This window comes from Chiloscyllium punctatum, chromosome 13 (assembly GCF_047496795.1).
Source record: "Chiloscyllium punctatum isolate Juve2018m chromosome 13, sChiPun1.3, whole genome shotgun sequence".
Classification (NCBI taxonomy): Eukaryota; Metazoa; Chordata; class Chondrichthyes; order Orectolobiformes; family Hemiscylliidae; genus Chiloscyllium; species Chiloscyllium punctatum.
The window spans coordinates 106,675,213-106,693,816 of NC_092751.1; the positions used below are offsets into that span (position 1 = coordinate 106,675,213).

The window sequence follows — 18,604 nt, forward strand, 5'->3', positions numbered from 1 at the left end:
AAAATGTCCAGAGGAATATGTCCCATGTCAAGCCTCTGCTGACCCAACAGACCCACGGGGGTTTCAGAGATCCAACACATTCGAATATCTTTCCTTGCACAGAAAGCAAGAATATTAAGAAGATTTTTCCCATGAGCGTCTAGAGAGGATTTATTGGGTAGGCCCAGAAGGAGAGAGAGAGATTCAATCTTAACATCGATCCCCAAGACCCCCTCTATAACTACTGCCGCAGCACTCCAGCATATACGGAGCCTGCAGCAAGACTACAAACAACGAGTGAGTGTACCAATGCTTATTTTACACTCTGGACATAATTTAAGGTGGGAGTGTCTTCATTTTGAGAGACAGTCTGGGCCAGATGGTCCCTATGTCAAATCTTTAGCTGCATGGCATGGGTCCCATTACACATCAAAATCTTCCTTGCATTCTCACAAACGTCTCCATAGAGATCTCAACCCATAATTCCATCTCTCAGACCCCACAAAACCACTCAATCTGAAAGATCACCTTGCAACATAGGATAAACAGTGCTAATAGAGAGGGTACTTTTAGCATAAAGCACCCTTTTCTCCATAACGGATCTGTAGGGGTTGGTCAAAAGCATGGTCCCTTTTTGAATCAAATTCCCGACCTGAAAAAAAAGTGAACGAGGTCTCTGTTAGTTAAACTATTTTTATGGATTATTTGGTCAAACGTCATCATTATTTCACCTTTGAATAAGTTGCCCAAACAGGAGATTCCCCGAGCTGTCCAGAGCTTCAATCCTGGGTCCATTATCCCCGATTAAATCTTTTGTGAATTTATCAGCTATAGGCGTAGGAAAGGATGTTTTAGATGTATTACCCTCCCTCTGCTGCATTGCCCTCCATGCCTTAACAGTATTAAAAATTATTGGATTATGGCAATGTTCTGTGACTTTTCAATTTATGTAAAAGCAGCAGTCTAATGAGGGGACATTTTGCCTGGGAGACCTCAATATCCAGCCATATTGATGGCAGGTCTTTACAAGCCCAGTCACTAACAAAAGATAGAAGGGAACTTGACTGGTATCTTTTAATGTCTCAGTCTTCTCTCTCAAACAGCAGTTTCTTAATGAATTATAGTCATTTTGCAGGGAGGTGCATCCACATGTGTATTGATTAGGTGACTGTGACAATCGGCAAGTGTCAGTAAGCCATCTGCTGTTACACAATAAATGTTCTTAACCTTAACTGGCTTCACGTAATGAATACTTTTCACCTTGTTAAACTGACCTTGCATACTGAATGCTTCCAATATTGTTTAATGGCTTTACATTATGAATGCTTTTTCACCTTGTTAACACATTACCCTTGCCACTAGCACCCCATTGTTAACTGCAAGTTCTTATCTGATCTGAGTCATGTTCAGTTGAACCTCTTGTTTCACAAAACTCAGAACTTAACTCTTTCCCTACCTGCTTATACCCTATACACATTTTCAAAGGAGATGCACTGAAGGACAATAAACATTGAAGATTACCATGCTCTTCTCCATTTTTGAGGCCTTGAGAATGATAAACACCCCCATACTTGTTTTTAATCTGCCCTAGCAACTTAAATGAAAGGTTATTCCTAATGAGTATGGCCATTCTCCTGCTTCTAGTATTGAAGGAAGTGAAGTACACCCAATCAAATCCACCCTGCTGCAGTTTCAAATGTCCTTTATCATTGAGATGAGTCTCCTGTAAAAGGGCAATGTCCACCTTCTCTTTCTAATACTAGAAAGCACCTTTTCTCTTTAATTAGTGAATGGATCCCTCTGACATTCCAGGTAAACTGTTTGAGGACACAATTAGCCTTGACACACCATAACATCATTTAATCTCCAAAAGGAAGAACTTGACTTATCAACTACTGATCGTAAACAAAGAAAATTCACAAAAGATTTAAAAAAAAAACATAAGCTAAAACTACTACATTTAACATCCTAATAACTACATATAAAAAAGGAAAACAGACTAAATCAAATACAACACACTCAACAAGGGGCTCTACCTCCATCCACAAGGGGCACTTGCATATCCCAAAAACATCTTATATCTCCTTCCAGCTTGAACTGCATCCCAGACTCAGGCCAAAAAAAGGAGAAAAGTAAATAAAGAAAATAATCTTAACAAGAATGTAGACACTTTACCCGGTCCCCAAGCATACATTATCATCATTAATATCAGTAAAAAAAAGGGTTCAGCAACATTTTCTTAAAAAGGAAAGGGGAGAAAAAAAACACTATTGTCCACATACTTTAAGTTATCTGGTCTATTTTAAAGTGTCCAAAAATTTTTTGACCTTTTTCGGAGGAGTCAAAAGAATACACATACCCATCATACTCAAAGCGAAGCACCGCCAGGTATCTTAGGAAGTACTGGATACCAAGGTGTCTCCATTTTCTTTTGGCTTCATCAAAGGTCTTCCTTTTCCGAATTACAGCTGCAGAGAAGTCCTGGAAAAACTTAATTTTGGAGCCTAGGTAAATTAAAGCCTGTGAATCCTGTCCCTTTACTGTGGAGGCTTCCATAACTTTGACTTTGTCCCTCTAGCTGTGATGTTGCAGTAGCACCATGCAAGGCTATTGGTCCGAGTCGGGCCTGTGCAGCACGACTTGATGGGCTGTTTCCACTTTTACTCAGTCTGACACAGTCTCCAGGCCCAGAAATTGCGGCAGCCAGCTTTCAAAAAAGTTCGCTGGCTGGTCTCCCACTACTCTCTCCGACAGCCCCACCACGCGAACGTTCTTCCGTCTATCTCTGTTTTCAAGGTCATCGACATGCTCCTGTAATGTAAAAGTACTTATCCCTCCAGTACTCAAACTCATTCTTTTGTAGAATCGATCTCTGTTTTGGAAGCTGCGGTTCTCCTTTCAACTTCCTCCATTGGGCACCCTAGGCCTTCCAGCTGCTCCTTGTGCTTTTGGAGCATAACTGTGACCGGGTCCAGTCTGGCCTGGAACTTCTTTTCAATTGATGACTCAATCTTCCCTCGGTGTTTTGCAAACTCTGTGGCCAGGCCCTGGTGAGTGAGCGACTCTGGTGGGCTGGTAGAGGGAGCTGCGGAACTGCCTAACTGCTCAGGTGAGTGTGCCATATGTTGGGAATTGCTGGGGCTTTTACCTTTTGTCATATTTCTTTAGTCAAGCAAACTTTATAGTAGGATTTGTGTAAGTTCTTTAGGTTCTGAAGCTCTTTAAATACCACATTTTCATAGAAGTAATTTAATTGAGGAGGCGAGAGTGCTACTTTGCCTGAACTGGGATATAGAGCTCAGCAAGCAGACCTTTCAGATCACTACCATCTTAGATCCACCGTGAGGATTTATTAGTGGGGACATAGACAGGGGCTCCTATAGCCATAGGCATGACTCAAGGATGGTATGTTGCCTTCCTAGTGTCAGGATCAATGATGATGTGGTGTGTCCTGAGGGGATGAATGTACAGCCAGATATCATTTTTTATGTTGGGATCAATGATGTATGAAGATAGAGAAATAAAGCCTTACAAACACGCTTTAGGAAGCTAAGTAGGAAATTGAAAAGCAGGACTTCATTGATAGTAATTTCTGAAATATTCCAGGAGTCATACTGTAGTTTGATTTACAACTCTTATACTCCAACCCCCTCAAAATAAGGACCAACATTCCATTAGTCTGCATAATTCCCTGCTGCTTCTGTGTACTGGTATTCTGTGTGTTGTGAACTTTGTTGCACTAAGATAAAGTGAAAAGTGTTTTAGATTAGATTAGATTACTTACATTATGGAAACAGGCCCTTCGGCCCAACAAGTCCACACCGCCCCGCCGAAGTGTAACCCACCCATACCCCTACATCTACATCTACCCCTTACCTAACACTGCGGGCAATTTAGCATGGCCAATTCACTTGACCTGCACATCTTTGGACTGTGGGGGAAACCGGAGCACCCGGAGGAAACCCACGCAGACACTGGGAGAACGTGCAAACTCCACACAGTCAGTCGCCTGAGGCGTGTTGTTTAGCACGTTACACAGGCAGATCATAGTTGAATTTAGTTGAAGAATAGAATGTATGAATGCTTTGTTAAAGAGAAAAAGTTAACAATCACACAACACCAGGTTATAGTCCAACAGGTTTATTTGGAAGCGCTACCTTTCCGAGCGCTGCTGCTTCATCAGGTGGCTGTGAAGCAGGATTGTAAGACACCGAATTTATAGTAGAAGATTGCAGTGTCATGCAACTGAAGTGATATATTAAACTTCGATTGTTGTTAAGTCTTTCATCTTTTAGAATGTGTTGCAGGTTTTGATTCACTAATATGTAAATCTCCGAACTACCTTTAAGTCACATTCTCAAGATAACTTATGGTTTTATGTAAAAAAAAGCGACATCTCAGCTTAGTGCATTAAAGGTGAGATCAGAGTCTGTATTTTTTCCAACCTTGAGTCAGACTGGTTCTTTTTTCCAAAATGGAGTTTGCAAAATACAATGTATCAACCTCTAATGTGGATACATTTGCAAGCTTGGGTAATACGTATCCCAGGCCATTGAAGGAGGTAAGGGAGGAGATATCGTTTTCTGGCAGTAATTTTCAAATCCTTTTTGGTTCAGGTGAACTACAGAATACTGGAGGACTGCTAACATTGCACCATTATTGAAAGAGAGGGAAAAGGATAGATCAGGAGATTACAGGTCAGTCAGTTTAATCTCTGATGTTACCATCATTTAATTCCCCCACTATCAACATTGTGAGGGTTACCATTGACCAGAAATTCAATTGGACACTCCATATAAATACAGCTGCTGCAAATATCAGAGGCTAAAAATATAGCAGCAGGTTACTCCCCTCCTGATTCCGTTGTTGACATGGCACATGTCAGGAGTGTGATGGAATACTCCCCACTTGCTGGATGAGTGCAGCCCAACAACATTCAAAAAGCTTGACACCACCCAGGACAAAGCAGCCTGCTTGATTGGTGCCACATTTACAATTATCCATTCCCTTCACTACCAGTGCTCAGCAGCAGCATGTACTGTCTACAAGATGCATGGCAGAAATAAGCCAAAGATCTTTAGACATTACCTTCTAACCCAAATCTGCTTCCACTTAGAAGGACCCTTGTATTTTCTTTTCTAGAGACTCTTAAATACTTGATGCAACTACAACATGCCAACTTCTGTGACAACCAAAATTTTATTAAGCAAGTACAGTACAAACTGTGGAGAAATTTTTAACACTCTTTGCCGTGCTTACAAAACATGTCAAGAGATCTCTCTGAACAAAGGAAACAGTCTTCTTTTATACAAAATCTTTACATCACAGTCAGTAATGCCCACTAAACAGCCCTCAGCCATTCCACCACAGTCATATGCCACTCAAGACAATGCAGTGACCACATCTTTTCCAGAAACAATATAATGTAAATCATTGCTTAATGGTCAAATCTGTTGTGAATAGTTTCTTAATTACAGGGAGCAGTCAAAATTCCAACTGTAATGTTCTTATTGATTTTGAATAAGATGATGATACAAATGTAAACTATCTCTGAATAGTAGGAGATGGCCATGTAATTGGCTCTAAATGGTGAGGATGGGAATGTAAATTCACTTACAGTCTACATGTAGAACAGAGACATCCCACCCTGCCCCCGAGACATTCAATTTCTTGCAGGTCAGCAGAGCAAATTAACTCTTTAATATCGCAGGACAAGGGCAGCAGATAAATAGGAGTAGAATAGAATAGAAATTTATTGTCACGTGTACTTTTACATGAAATATACAGTGAAAAGTTTTATAATAATACCATAATCAAATTCCCTTCTAAACCACTCACCATCCTGACTTGGAAATATATTAGCGTTCCTTCACTGTCACTGGTCAAAATCCTGGAATTCCATCCCGAACAACATTGTCTGTCTACATGTGCCTATTGCACATGGACTGAGGTGGTTCAAGAAGGCAGCATGCCACCACCTTCACAACGCAATTAGGGATAAGCAATAAATGCCAGCCAGTCAGTGTCTGTGTTGTGTGAATGGATAAAAATAAATGCATTGAAGTACATTTTGTTTTAAGGTATTTTGTTGCCAATGCCTGTTTGAAATGCACTTCTGACATTGGTTACAGCCATTGTGATACAGAAGTAAACACCCCAGACAACACCTCATTTCATCCTTAAAATTGAGAACGCTCACCATCTATCTTCAGTTAGGTTTGAAATTAGAATTAAAAAGGAAAGCTCTTTTAATTTAAAAAGGCTGCAGATTGAATGATCAAATCAATAGAAATATGAGCATTGTTTGACAAACTAGATAATGATTGAATTTAACAGGTGTACCACTTTAGGATCACATAAAATGTATTATATTTCAGGTGTACGTAGAACTTTGTATACATTGCAGGACCTTAAGAACTCCAAAGCAATAATCATTTATGCATAATAAGGCTTGTGTTTGGAGTAAAATAAATCAAATCATTCTTGACTGCTTTGGATGACAAAAATTTGCTTTTTATTTGAAGAATTAATTTTGTGACTTTGGTAAATGATCATTTGCAGTAATTTGTAATGTCTCCCTTTGTTCATGTTGGAAGTTTAGTTTAGTTACTGTTTAGTTACCCATCCTAGCCCATGGGAATGAACAGTTGTGTATTCAAGTTTAGTTCCCTAGTTCAGTCAGGGTGTAGTGGAGCTTGTCTTTGTGTCAAGCTGTGTAAATCCATTTGCTTACTGGCAAAGTGAGCGTGAAAACAGCAGCTCTGCTACCAATGACTGGACCAGATGTCTTTGGCTCTTCCTACAATGTACACTTTTTGCTGATGAAAATCATGCAGCAGCAATTTTCATCTGAACAATTCTGCTGTCATAGTTATTCAAATCAATTTGTTCCATGCAGCAATAACTCAGTTTTTTTTCTACACCATATTGGAAAAATCTGATTTTTAGATGTGCCATATAGATGATTTAGTGCTGTCTAAGCTGGAAAATCATTTTCCAACATTCTTACTCCTTGGATATGGTTAGTTTCTGAGGAATAAACAATGACTTTTTTGATTACTTGTATCCTGCAATGTGAAGGTACAGGTGTTAGACTGGGATGGAAGTCACCTGGCAAAGGAGCAGTGGTTTGGAAGCATGTGATTTGAAATAAACCTGTAGGACTATAACCTGGTGTCATGTGACTTCTGAATTGCTTCATATAGATATGAACATTTAGCATGTAAGCACAATCCAACAAACATTTTTGTTCTTGATATCTTTAATCTGGTGTGCGCTCATAATATAAAGAAACATCATCTCCAGGGATCCTTATTTTTCAACACAATTTCTTCTGCTTTTCCTTTTGCAAAAGCGTATTTAAAAACATCCATGTATTCGAGACACTGCTAAGCAGGTGAGACTAATGGACATTTTGTTTGATTGTATGTGTTTAAATTCAAGAAGGATTCCTTAAAGCATGAGGTTTAACTTTGATTTAAGAAATTTTGCTCTGGATTCTTAACCAACAGGTTGTAAATGTTTTGCTTCATTTCAACTTTATCTCAAGCACTGGATAGGGAAACAGATGGAGTGCTGTGGAAAGGTGATCAGCAGCTTCTGAATTTTAATTGTTAATAGTCTGCCAATACTTTCTACATCTGCAGTTGACAGATGATTTGGATGTGAACATAGGAGGTATGGTTAGTAAGTTTGGAGATGACACCAAAATTGGAGGTGTAATGGACAACAAAGAAGGTTACCTCATTACAATGGGATCTTGATCAGATGGGCCAGTGGGCTGCAAAGTGGCAGATGGAGTTTAATTCACATAAATGTGAGGTGCTACATTTTGGGAAGGCAAATCGGCAGGATTTATATACTTAATGGTAAGTTCTTGGGGAGTGTTGCTGAACAAAGAAACCTTGGAGTGCAGGTTCATTGTTCCTTAAAAGTGGAGTTTCAGGTAGATAGGATAGTGAAGAAGGCATTTGGTAAGTTTGCCTTTGTTAGTCATTTGGAGTTGGGTGGTCATTGTTGCAGCTGTGCAGAAAGTTGGTTAGGCCACTTTTGGAATACTGTATGTAATTCTGATCTCCTAGCTATAGGAAGGATGTTGTGAAACTTGAAAGGGTTCATAAAAAAATTTATAAGGATATTGCCAGGGTTGGAAGGTTTGAGCAACAGGGAAAGGTTGAATATGCTAGGGCTACTTTCTCTGGACCATCAGAGTCTGAGGGTGAGTATACAGAGGTTTATGAAATCATGAGGGGCATAGATAAGGGAAGTAGACAAGGTCTTTTCCCCAGGGTGGGGGAGTCCAAAACTATAGGGCATAGGTTTAAGGTAGGAGGGGCAACTTTTTCACGCATGGAACGAGCTGCGAGAGGAAGTGGTGAAGGTTGGTACAATTACAACATTTAAAGGCATCTGGTTGGGTGTGTGAAAAGGAAAGGTTTAGAGGGATATGAGTTAAATGCTGGGAAATTGGACTAGATTTAATTAGGATATCTAGTCTGCATGGATGAGTTGGACCAAAGGGTCTGTTTCCGTCCTGTACATTCTTATGATTCTGTGTATAAATGCTGCCTATGATTCTGGCTTAAATTTAAAGGTTTTAAAATTGTTTTGTAGCCAGCTTAAGAGTTTTTATATTTTAATGGCCTTCAGGTTTGAAGTATAGTCACATTCGACTTAAAACATAACTATTTATCTCTCCACAGATACTGTCAGAGCTGCTGAGTTTCTCCAGAACTTTATTTTATTTCTGAAGTTTGATTTCTATCCATGATAAAACTGTCTTCATTATTTCACTGTAACAAAATGTTTTAGTTGCAACTTTATTTGTATGTTTCATTTCAAATCTTGCATTAAAGTATCAGGTAGTTGTATTAAGAGAGAATATTGATTTACTCCCAAGGGTCTTATCTTACAGTCCCATGTATGAGGGACAGACTTCATTTCTGTGTCCTTCCCTTTTTCTGTTACAATTTCAGATCCTGAAAAGACCATTTGCATTTTGATCAGGCTTTTTTTGAAGATGGTATTGTGAAGCAGGCCATTTGTAGAAAGCCCACATATTGCCAAAGTTAGCTGCTGCACCATAGGGTCGATACTGCGTTATATGAAACTTAATATAAATTGGCTTGCGCAGTCCAAGAATGAGCACTCCTTGCTGACGGTTCTTCATAGCACTTAACATTGTTTGAAGCCAGAATTTGCACATATACGTTTGAAACTGAAAATAATTATCTGCAGTTCTCAATGAAGCATTCTTGTGGAATTATATTCTCTATGTCTCCAGATATATAAATGCTGTCTATGATTATGGCTTAAGTCAAAACACTTTGAAGCCTGGGTAAAATTTAAAATTAATTTTGTAGTTAGCTTTAGAGTTTTATGCTTTTGTGACTTTCAATTTCCAGCATGGGAAATAATGTTGTTTGTGGTTTTGATTATATTCACAAGGTTTAATGTTCTCCTAAAGTTGGTTGCCTGTCCTCCAGGGGGATAAGTCTGGCTTGGTCTCATGTGAAGTTTATTAGGTATTGTGTGTCTCTCTCTCTCTCTCTCTCTCTCTCTCTCTCTCTCTCTCTCTCTGTCTCTAATTAGAATGAATTGGATTAATTGGTTTTCTGTGAACCCAAGACCCACCTAACTGCTCATAACTCAGTTACTGCTACTTTCTGTGCAGTACCTTCTTGTTTGACTGGAATGCATTGGCACTCTGTGACTGGGATTTAGATAACATGTAAATGCACACTGGATTACTTGTAAGACATTTGAAAATGTTTTGACCATTGTACTTTTTTAAAAAAAAGTGAAAAACAAGCATCGTGCCAACAGGCAGCTTAGAACATTCGCATGGCTAATCAGAATATTGCCAGTATCATTCAGAACAAAATGGTATTGTTCTGACTGAGACAAGTGTGATTGGACATGCAATGCATAATTAAATATTTGTTCATTTAGTCAAATATAATTGTTGCTGTTTAGCAGCAATTTATGAAAGGGTACTTGCAATTTATCTAGACTAGAGAAAGATTGAGTAGAAACTTTCTTGAAATTGATCCCAAGTTCATGTATTTGATGCTTCTGTAGCGAAGAGGAAAGATGTACATGCTGTTCCCAGATGTTATTGTCACCTATAACTTGACACCAGGAGGCTGTAGAGCTGCCTGGTCATGCTTTGTCTTCCAAATTTTCCTAATGCGTCTGCTGAGGAAAAACTGCAAGCTCTGTTTATACAACACAAATCAAAATGCTTGCTCTGTGGTACAGAGTATTAGTCTACTATAGTTGGTGTGTTTGCTATCCTAACCCAAATAATTCTTTATTGAAATGAATCAGGAAGCTCAACATTCCATTTGGTCTTGAGCCGAATATGAGAAAATTATCTGTGCACTTTACTATGTTTGCCATATGCTACATTTGTTTTTAAACAAATTGAATGTAATAGATGCTTGTAAATGCTCTGATTTTTTTTTACCCCCAGCTGCAAGGTTACTAGTACTTGTATGTATCATATTTCAAATACAGTTTGCAAGCATCAAATAAACAGATGTATAATATTGACCCCTCGAAACTAGTGAGATTCATGCTTGGTTCCAAGACCTATGCTGAGTCGATTGACTTCATCAGAAAATGCCCCTTGTATATATGAGATCAAGGTATATCACTGAACAAAGTCTGTTATTCTTCTGGCAGAATAGTAACCATACAGGAATCATGTTTTTGTTTGAGTTGTGAAGCTTGAGCTTTCGGTTACAGTGTCAGAGACTGTTCGCCCATGGAATTGTCCACAACATGGGTCTATGCATTTCTGAGAGGAAAGTGACAAGCTCAGCAGTTACCTTTTGGTGGATCTGTGTGCAGGAACACTTGACATGACATAGTTGGAAATTAAATACGCAAAGTTTTAGCTAATGCTTTCCTTTTTCTGTCTTCGTAAAATATTACCTATATAAAATATTCTCTTTGTGACAGACATTTCTCACTATAAGTTCCAATTTTTATGATGAAGTAACGCAGCAATAATTTGATTGCTGGAGCAAGGAGCTGAAAGCACTGACATGCAACTTAGAAGAAAAACGGTCTGTGTGCTTAAATGTATTTAAAGTGCAATGTTTACCCTGAAGTCTTATGCCTTATGCATACTGACAGCTGGGGCTTGGGCTGCGGGGAGAAAACAATGTTTTTTGCGATCTGCTTCAGGATTGTTTTTTTGTTTGTTGTAGATGGTATGATTGTTGGCGCAGTGGCAGGGCTGTGCTACTATTGCTAAATATACATACTTGACAGCTTTATAATGGGTTCCAGGAAGTTCATTGGCAAATAAAAACAAAGCAACATTTATAGTTGATTGAATTTGAAAAGCTTTTTTTCCTCATTGAATAGGAAATATGTGCACTTCAGCATTCCATGTCACTGATGCAGTCAGGTTTGATGGGTTGACCTTGTATATGCAGAATGAACTGTAGACACTGCTGCATGGATTTTGTTCCTTGCATTGTAAAGTTAACTCAAAACATGACAATACATGAAAAAAATCAGCATTATAACTTTTTTGCTTCTGCAAGTGAGTAGCCCTGCTGGAAGCGTTCAGAGACAAATGTTGAACTCATTTCAATAAAATTTCAAAGATGGTTTCTGTCAGTCTCAGTGAATGAACAGTAATGATTCACAGTGGAAATGTTTTTGCTTATGTTATACTTAATTAACTTGGTTTACTTTCTAAAGTAAATGCTTGTCTGTTGAAAATGGCAGATATATACTAATATGATTTGTATATAATATAAAATACACACAAGTGCTGGAAAATTCTACTCACCAGTTAGGCAGGGGTGAGTTGCTTGTCAGCTTCGGTGAATTAAAATCTCACAGTTCACCCAATTTGTAAGAAATTCTGAAGTATTTTTATGATTCAATTGTTTAACCTCATTTTCCCCCTTCATTCTGTTTTATATCATTTAGCTTCATTTTGACCTGTTGCAGTGCTTTATCTACTACCTAAAAATAATTTTAAAAAGCCAGAATTTCCTCAGTCAAGCTAGTGATTGTAACTCCAGTGAAATTGTAGACATCTATAGACATTGTATTGTCAACCAATCTGGGATCTATTCGTGTGTTCTGTGAAAGTGTTGTTCATTTGCTTGTTTGAGGGGTTACTTTGTGGCTGTATTTATTCCCGTTGATTCAGTGAATGGTGATCAATGTGAATTCTTACTGTTTGTTTTACATTTACTGTATGCAATAATGCAATGTTATAATATCAAAACTATTCTTGTGGGCAACTCGGTCACTGTTGCATTGATATATTATGTGAATAATATAGCCATAATGATATAAACATAGCCAAGATCTTTCTGATATGAAGGTACGTCTCCTGCAATGAATGTAACTCCTAATTTTACTTGACCGAAGACTAACCCTCATTGATGCATCTGCGGCATATAAACAGAGACAAGCATAAAGTTCTTAACACAAATAATTTGAATTGTTAACTTTATTAAGTGCAGCAGGGTGCTGTTTGGCTTTATGGTAGAGGGGGAAGGGAGCAGATAGTGCTAAACTGAGTATTGGGTCATATTGCCAGTAAATGGGCAACCTCTTCTTTCTTCTTTCCTCAGATGGCATAGTGGTTAGCACTGCTGTCTCATAGCACCAGGATTCGATTCTAACCTTGAGTGACTTTGTGGAGTTTCATGTTCTCCCTGTGTCTGTGTGAATTTCCTCTGGGTGGTTTGCTTTCCTTTCACAGTCCATAGATGTACAGGTTAGGTGGTTTGTCAATACCAAATAGTGTTTAGGGATGTGCAGGCTAGGTGGGTTAGCTATGATAAACATGACATTACTGGGATATGTTGTTCAGACAGTCGATGCTGACTTGATGGGCTGAATAGGCTCTATCTGGCCTTTATTCCACTGTTAGGATACTATGATCCTGAGATGCTCATTATTTCATTACTCTTCGTTTGTATGACATGTATGTATGGTGGAGAGTTGGTGGACAAAGGAATAGGAAAAATGACTTCCTAACTACAAGACATTATGGTACAAGACACTACTGCAAGATTTTGAGAATGTGATATAATGTACACACTTTTTTGCTCTGTATTGTAAATTGATTTCTTCATTTATCCCACTTTGTCGTCTAAGTGGGAGTAATATGGGACTTCCCAGAATGTGACTATGTACATTTTTTTTCTTGGATATAAGATTTGTTTTCAGGCCAGTCAACAGATAGGATTTTTAAATATATCTTTTTCTCATCAATACTACTACCAAATTGACGTGAGACAAGATTATATTCATTCTTTTCTTTATACAAGATGTGATACTCTATAAAATTTGAAGTAGAGTATGTGATTGGTGTATATTAGTTGCACCCTGGTCCATACCTTTATAGAGTATTTACCGTCCGAGGTTACTCGAATCATAATCCTCATCACACATTGAAGCTGTGGTTATCTCGGACCTCTGCCTTGTGGACATCAACTGATAGCTAGTATAATTTTTCAGAGCTGTGTTCTTCAAATTTTATGAATAGCCCTCAGGAATAAATTGTTAATCAATTTGTTACTCAAGTATTAATTTTTGATCATTTGAAATATGGTATCCAAAATGGAAACTGAGTGTTATTTCCTGTATAGTAATTTAGTGAAGGAAAACAGTTTCTAATTCATCTGGTTGACCATGCAAAGTATTTTCTGTTTGTTCATTACTTTAAATTTTAATGTGATTCTCTTGATTCGCCTTTTTCTTCAAAGTGTTGACCTTGACTTATTGCTGACTCAGAAGGATATACGTGGCTGAAGTCTATTGTAGACTTGAACGCGAACACAAACTGGTGCAGTGCAATACTGAAAAAGTGCTTCATTGTCAGAGGTGCTGCCTTTATGTAGAAGTTAAATCGAGGCCATCTCAGATGGACACAAAAGATCCCATATTAATATGAAAGAAAGCAGGAGCACGTTCTCTAGTGTCCTGGTCAAAACTTATCCTTTAGGTATTATCAAAAAAAAATGACCATTATTATCTTACTGCTATTTATGGAGTTATGCTATGTGTAAATAGGCTTTTGATTTTCCTATATCACAGCAGCAACAACCATCAGAAGTACCTCTCTGGTTGTGATGTACTATGGGGCATTCTGAGGCAGGAGTCTTCATTATATGAATGCTGGTCTTTATTTCCTTCCTGTCATCTTCTCAGTAAATCTGGACAGCCTTGTATGTGAAAGGAGAAAGTGAGGACTGCAAATGCTGGAGATCAGAGCTGAAAATGTGTGGCTGGAAAAGCGCAGCAGGTCAGGCAGCATCCAAGGAGCAGGAGAATCGACGTTTCGGGCATGAGCCTGAAGAAGGGCTCATGCCCGAAATGTCGATTCTCCTGCTCCTTGGATGCTGCCTGACCTGCTGCGCTTTTCCAGCCACACATTTTCAGCACAGTCTTGTATGCCACATTCGCCTTGATCTTCATTAAGTCATTAAAGTGTGCAACTCTGCCTTCTGAGATTCTGCCTCTGTCACTTGATTCTACAGCTTGTGACAACCTCAAATATGTCTATCCCTTATCTGGTCTAGGTTTGACTCTATCAATATTCCATATAAATTCACCACTTTAGGGGTTTGTGCTGTACCTCTCTGTCACACATTGCTATTGCTATTGCTTTCACTATACACCTTAAGATTTCACTTTATTTTAAATTACCGTATCTAAACTGTTTAATTTATCTTGTGTTTAAAGGTTCCTTCCTTCATTACTTTGCATTAACTGCCAGTTCCTGCCATAAGCTCACCCTTCAAAACTATTTAGATCACTCTTATTTGGTTTGACTTTTCGGCACTGTTTTGAAACTTCACCCCCCTGCCATTTAACCTTTGTGAACGGGTATTTTTTCCGTGCTCCTTTCCAAGTGTATAAATAAAACACTAGATATGCTTGACTTTTCTATAATGGGATCATTAGTAGATCCCCATGCATCGTTCCCTCTTTGAGATGACTGTCAAATCCAACAGACAGACCATTTCTGCTTTGTAACTAGCTAATATGTGCATGTGAGTGAGCCCAAAAGGCTGAATCAGTGATTTAATTTTAAACCAATGTCATCATTTTCTATGGGGAAACACCACACTCCACACAGTATTGCTTGAATAACCGATCTCATTGGGTGGAAAATTTATGGTTTGAACTACCGATTCAAGATTACATAACATAATGTACATCAGATATCTGTGCATTTGAGCCATATCATTGCAGAGGAATTTATTTGTATTTGTCTAGTAGCAGAAAGACAAATGTATCCTGAGATGGTTTCATAGAAATAATGACAATGAGGTTGGTGATTTGCTGGCTGAGCTGATAAGTCTGTTCACTGATGTTTCATTACCATTCCAGGTAATCTCATCAGTGCGCCTCTGGTGAAGCATTGGTGTTCTGTCCCACTTGCTATTTTTGCGTCTGGATTTGCTGGGGTTGATGGTGAAATTTCTGGTTTTGTTGCTGGTTCTGTTTCTGAGCAGTTGGTAGATCGGGTCCAAATCTACATGGACCCCATATGCCAACCGCTAAGAAACACAGCCAACAAGACCTGGAATTACACCATCAGTCCCAGCAGACCCAGACACATACAGCAAGCGGGGCAGAACACCAATGCTTCACTGGAGGTGCACCGATGATATTACCTAGAATGGTGATGAAATGTCTGCAAACAAACCTACCAGCTCAGCAAGCAAGTTAATGATCTCATCCACAACTTGAGCTACAAACCTACTTGAATACTCTGAAATAATGACAATGTTCCCAGGCACTTGTATTGAAATATTGGCAAGGTACTGTTGTGAAATTGGAAAATTTGACTACTCTATTGAATTATTCTTAAAACATTTATGCTGCTTTAGACCAGACCAAACCCACTCACTCATGCAACTCTCATAGTGGGCAGAGTGGGAGCCACCCTCCTCCTCCTCCTCCTCCTCCTCCTCCTCCTCCTCCTCTCTACAGCCAGCACCCCCCCCCCCCCCCCCCCCCCCCCACCCCCAACCACCAAAACAAAGAGCTTCTGGCTGTAACTGAGACATGGAAAAATAGCTTCTACTTCTTCAACAGCAACTGTTGAAAGTGAAACTAAAGATCCTGGTTCTATGGGAGTTCAACCACACCCATTCAGGCTGCATGTGTTGGTCCAAAGCTTCACAAGCTATTTACACTCATGGTTCTGGTAGATTGCTCATCACCCTTGACCTTAAAAACACACACACAAAAAAAACAGGACAGAATAAGCTCTTAAAGTGGGAGCATTGTCACGATAGAAAAGTTCCTAATTTGAATATATTACATCAGACTGTTGCCCTATTTCAGCATAAGTTTTTTGTGGCATCTGGATTGACTGAAATAACTGTAGTGCGTGTGACTTAAGGTTCATGGTTTTCCATAATTTCTTTCACTTGGGAGTGCTTTGCTCACTCCTCCGACCACTGAGCATGTCTTTTGGCTGCCTTTATTTCAGAATGCTGCATTTATAATAAGTCCTTTGTCTCTTTTTTTTCAGTGTTGTTTCAAGCGGTTTTGGCTACACCAGCCTACAATTAAGTCCTCATAGAGCTATGGAACTGGTAATAGACAATAGACAATCGTATACTGTATATTGGAAAACGTGGCTTCACAACATAATACTAATTATACTTCAAATATTTCGAATTTGATATGTACATTATAAATTGCTTAGGGTTTCCTAGTATTTTAAAAGTGTTAAACGAAGAAAAGATATCCTTGTGTAACATTTGTTCATGTTGAAAGTGCTTGACACAAAGTATTTTGAAGCCAAGTGACAATTATAGAAGTTTTCCAAAGCCATCCATGTAGTGATGAAGTTAATGGATTTTTCTTTTTGTACTAATGAAGGGAGGAATGTTGTTTGGGAGATGGAGAGAATTGGCTCTAACTTTTTGAATTGAATTGAATTTTCATTGCTTGTTTAAAGCAGCTTGTTCTATCATCTCCCCCAATCTTGGAAATTATGCATTTGTATCAGCAATACTTTGTAAGATTTATGTCAGATAAATTGAAAATCAGTTCAAGTCAATCAGAATCTTATACTCATTGTTGTATTGGCGATGATTTGCCATAATTTTAGTTTTTCAAGACTTTAGTCAACGTGCAAACTACAGATGAAAAGATAAATAGTTTTGATCTAAGCAGGAAGTTTAATCTACAATATTTATTTGAAATTTATTGGAAGTCAGTGATGAATTGATAAACATTTTAGTCTTCACAGATGAACAAGGCCAAACATGTTGACCCATATGTAGTTTGTAAATTGTGATTTTTTTTATTTAAAAGAAACCCTAACAAGGCACTTGGATTCAGTTTTTAAAAATCAATGGCCAAATTTGAAGCCTCCAGTGTAAGATATGATAAAAAGTCAGTGCAAAACACTCAGTTGTATTTACAGAGTACTTCACTTTTTACTGCAGATGTGATCTGTAAAAAATGCAAAAGAATAACTATCTCAAGAACATTTTGTATTTGCAACACACATTCTCATGTGAAAGTGACCTAAACTGTTTACAGCCCTAAAGTTTGAATTAAATTTGTGGTTGATTATACCATAACAATTTTTGGGTAATGCATCTGTTGGACTGCTTCCCATTAGTTGAGTTATATTCATTTTCTGAGTCTCTTAATCAAATCACAGTTTTCCATATAAAATGCCAACATTGTTGGCTCTAATCCCTGATCTTACAAATAATTCCACATCAATTTTTTTAAAAATGATCATCGTAGTTGCTGTTTGTTTCCTGTGGTGGCAATGCCAGGCCTCCCTTCTGATGATAATATTTATTTTAACTCTTTTGGATCTTACTGGGTTATTGCTAAACTTCTGAAGCCCACCCATTCCATATCAATAAACCATGTTTTGCTGTTGAATGCCTTTGAATAATTTGAAGCAGTCTGAGATGATCATGTTGATCGCTGTTTGAACACAAATGACTTAATGCCATCATAAATGTACAGATCTGAGCGAATCAATCGACCACTTTGTCCTGTTTGGTTTTTTTCTCGGACAAGATTGTCCTGATTCTCAACTTGTTGATAATTAAAATTAAATGAAGCATTCATTTAAATTCTTGTAGTAAAAGAATTAAAACCATGTATTGTACTGGTTGAGTGCAATATTTTATATTCCAATCTGTTGAATAGGATTTTAATTCCGTATTCTAAAATGAGAAGAAAACATGCATTGAAAGGTTAATTTGATATTTTTATCTGGTATTGATTTTTTTTAATACCATAAAGTGAAAGGAGCCTTTGCAATATTTTTTTTAAACTGTGGTGTTTTACCTTTCAATCTTTGAATCAATGGAAATTGCATTTACATAGAACATTACAGCACAGTACAGACTGTTCAGCCCTTGATGTTGTGCTGACCTATGAAAATAATCTGATGCCCATCTAACCTATGCCCTTCCATTATTATCCAAATGTATGTCCAACGCCCATTTAAATGCCCTTAACGTTGGCAAGTCTACTACTATTGTAGGCAAGCCATTCCATGCCTCTACTACTGAGTGAAGAAACTAGCCCTAATATCTGTCCTAAATCTATCACTCCTCCATTTAAAGCTATGTTCCCTCGTGTTAGC

At 38.2% G+C, this 18,604-nt stretch overlaps 1 protein-coding gene across 8 annotated transcripts in view; it reads left to right on the forward strand.

The window, feature by feature from the left end:
- The window catches only part of gbf1 (golgi brefeldin A resistant guanine nucleotide exchange factor 1), a 254,996-nt gene that overhangs the window by 47,728 nt on the left and 188,664 nt on the right, over positions 1-18,604 (forward strand). Inside the window, exon 3 of one of the 8 annotated variants that reach the window (XM_072583559.1) lies at positions 4,596-4,676. The exons of 6 other annotated variants lie outside the window; for them this stretch is intronic. The gene's annotated coding sequence lies outside the window, so the exon portion shown is untranslated. Of the gene's footprint in view, positions 1-4,595; positions 4,677-16,510; positions 16,575-18,604 lie in introns of all 8 variants that reach the window. One more of the 8 variants, XM_072583560.1, reaches the window with a different exon arrangement.